Source organism: Poecilia formosa, unplaced genomic scaffold, assembly GCF_000485575.1.
Source record: "Poecilia formosa unplaced genomic scaffold, Poecilia_formosa-5.1.2 Scaffold1415, whole genome shotgun sequence".
Classification (NCBI taxonomy): domain Eukaryota; kingdom Metazoa; phylum Chordata; class Actinopteri; order Cyprinodontiformes; family Poeciliidae; genus Poecilia; species Poecilia formosa.
Genome location: NW_006801354.1, coordinates 5169 through 7915, shown reverse-complemented (window position 1 = coordinate 7915; position 2747 = coordinate 5169). Strand labels below are relative to the sequence as shown.

Below are 2747 nucleotides of genomic sequence, written 5' to 3'. Positions count from 1 at the left end.
CACACACACACACACACACACACACACACACACACACACACACACACACACGGAGGATTACACAACAGTTTTTAACACATATTTCCTCCAGATATATTTGGTATTTTCCACGCTTAAAGCCACTCGACAGAGGTGCGCTGGTTAACGAATATTACACAAGCCTAGTTTATGAACTTTACCTAGTGCTAACATTAGCTAGCACAATATGCTACCGGGGGTCGCGGCAGACAAAATATGTGATTGTCGTCATAAGTTGTGTAAGATTTCTTCTTTGAAACATGGTGGACACTTTAGAAGCTGCTAAACGGTGTAATTTTGTGAAGATTACTTACCATCACATTCTGTGTCCCGTCACCGAAGCCCTGCAGTTCGGGACGGAGTTCTGAGATCTCAGGGAGTCATCCGCTTTAGGCAGCGCTAACCAATCGGAACACGTCTTACATCGCTCGTCCTTAAGCTCCGCCCAGAATGTTCATGTAAGCTTCGCTAAAGCAAATAAAGTTGTATTTAATCAAGAAACGTTGAGTTCAAACAAAAAACAGGAGCTTCAAAAAAAAAAAAAAAAAAAACTCAACCAAAAACTTAGGCTGTCAACCAAAAAAATCTGATATGCAAAAATAAAAGTTTCAAACAAAAATTAGTGATTTCAATTAAAAAAAAAAACTGTTTAATTTTTTTTGTTTCGTAAAAAAATATTTTGACTGTAATTGCAGAATTACATCCTGATTTCCAACCTCCCATTCATCAGCAAAAATAAAGATTTAAAGATTTTTTTGTTTTAATTTTTTTTGATTGAATACTACTTGTTTGTTTGATTTTTTTTTTGATTGAATAATTGTGAAACAAATCTAACTCCATAATAATGATTTACATTCAAGTGAATGTAACCAATAACTTACTGTGCGCCAAAGCACATGAAATGCATCTGCAGGATAATCTCATTCTAACTGAAAAAGAAAACAAGGTTGGGTCAGCAGATTAACTCCAAACAGGTCAGGTTAGATTATTTTTAAGGTGATTAAGGTTTGTAGACAATCACCTGTATGAAAGTAACTGTGCAAAGGTGAGCCGTGAAATTGTGGAGCGTTCTGGATCTGATGGAGAACATCGCCAATGGAAGGATTCAGAGGGAACGATTGGTCATTGATCTGTTGGGAAATGTTGATGGTGGTTTATTAGCGTTTAGATTAATCCACTGATTATCCTGAAGCACTGAGCAAAACATAAAGATCTGTGCGGTACCGGTTCCGGTCCAGCTGCAGTCATCCTACAGTGGAGCTGCCCACTTTGTGAATGAGCCGTTATGGACAGAAAGCCTCTCTATTCTGTAAATGTACAACTTATACACATGATTTCTCTAATTAGAATAAGCTTCCACATTCCCACTCAAAGGACTCTCTGACATGCACTCTGCTGTTCAAACAGGCATCTGTACTTGGGTTTCTTAATTTTCTTTTTTTTTTTTTTTTTGGGGGGGGGGATTTTTTTCTTTAAAATTTATTTTTATTTTTTGTGAGGTGACCTTGTGCCCTGAAAGCGCCTTTTAAATAAAATATATTATTATAAATACGTATACTGCTACGACAAGGATGTTGCCATGGTTTATACTTATTTACATATGTATTTATGGGTGGCGACAGGACGGACCAGCAGCTGCGCTCAATTTCACACAAATTGAGTTGTACAAAGGAAACATGTGGAAATATGTGCGAGTGTGGCTTTTTAAATCTGATTTTTTTGTGTGCCACACTTTTCTACATTTGGCCATATGCACACTTTTTTATACATGAAGGCCCAGATGTTTTTTCCCAGACTGTAAAAACAGCAGTTATCAAACTACTGATAAAAAAAGAACAATCTGGACAACTCATTATTGCAGAATTACATCCTGATTTCCAACCTCCCATTCATCAGCAAAAATATTTATGCTGATGAATATGTAGCAGGATGAAGCCTGACCCAGGATTGGGGACATCTGGCACCCTATTACCTCATAATGGGTGGATAATGGGAGATTCTCTCACCTGTTTTCTTTATGCCTGCATTTGGTTGGGCTTCAGTAGGAAGGTCGCTTGGTTAGCTTGCAGTGGCCATAACTCTAACATCAGTAAGTAATGTTTCTCCTCCTGTATAAGCTCTGCAATCTGTTAACTCCAATTGTTTAAATTTAGAAACTGCTGAAGTCTCCTGCTTGGTACTGGGGTGTGGTTGTAATTTACCCTCCCCAGTTCAGCTTGGCAACATAAAACAGGTATGTATTTTTTTATTGCACCCATGCAGTTCAATATCACAGAAATGACAACTATTTATTTATAGAAAGTACTGGCAAGCTGATTCTGCTGCTGTTGGGCTGGAAGGGGCTCTCAGGTCGGAGTGGAGTCATCCAGCTCTGACAGCTGGAGATCCTGCTAATTTGTTTCTTTTATTTTCTGTTTTGTTTTCTCAATTTGTTGTTTGGTTTCTTAATTTTGTGCTTTTTGTTTATTTTGGGTTATTGTACTCTGTGTGGCCCTGAGCCTTGCTGCGGGTAGCAGCCTTTTTTTTTCTTTTCATTACTTGATTAAAGCATTGATTTTTAATGTCTGGTTATGTCAGATGTTAGGGGTAACCTCATTTTAGCATTTGTTCATGTCTAAATTGTACTGTCTTTCTTTGTTTTGATTTTGCTTTGTTTAATCCCACCCTTTTGTCTCCAGGCTGAAAGCTGAAGGCAGTGGGATCGTCCAGGGGGAATGAACCTGTGTGCT

General features: G+C 38.1%; 1 long non-coding RNA gene across 1 annotated transcript in view; it reads right to left on the bottom strand.

Annotated features, from left to right (window-relative positions):
- Window positions 1–475, bottom strand: part of LOC103132858 (uncharacterized) — a 6231-nt gene extending 5756 nt beyond the window's left edge. Inside the window, exon 1 of the long non-coding RNA XR_475650.2 lies at window positions 333–475. This is a non-coding gene — a long non-coding RNA (uncharacterized LOC103132858). The remainder of the gene's footprint in view (window positions 1–332) is intronic.
- Between the last annotated feature and the right edge of the window lie 2272 nt (window positions 476–2747).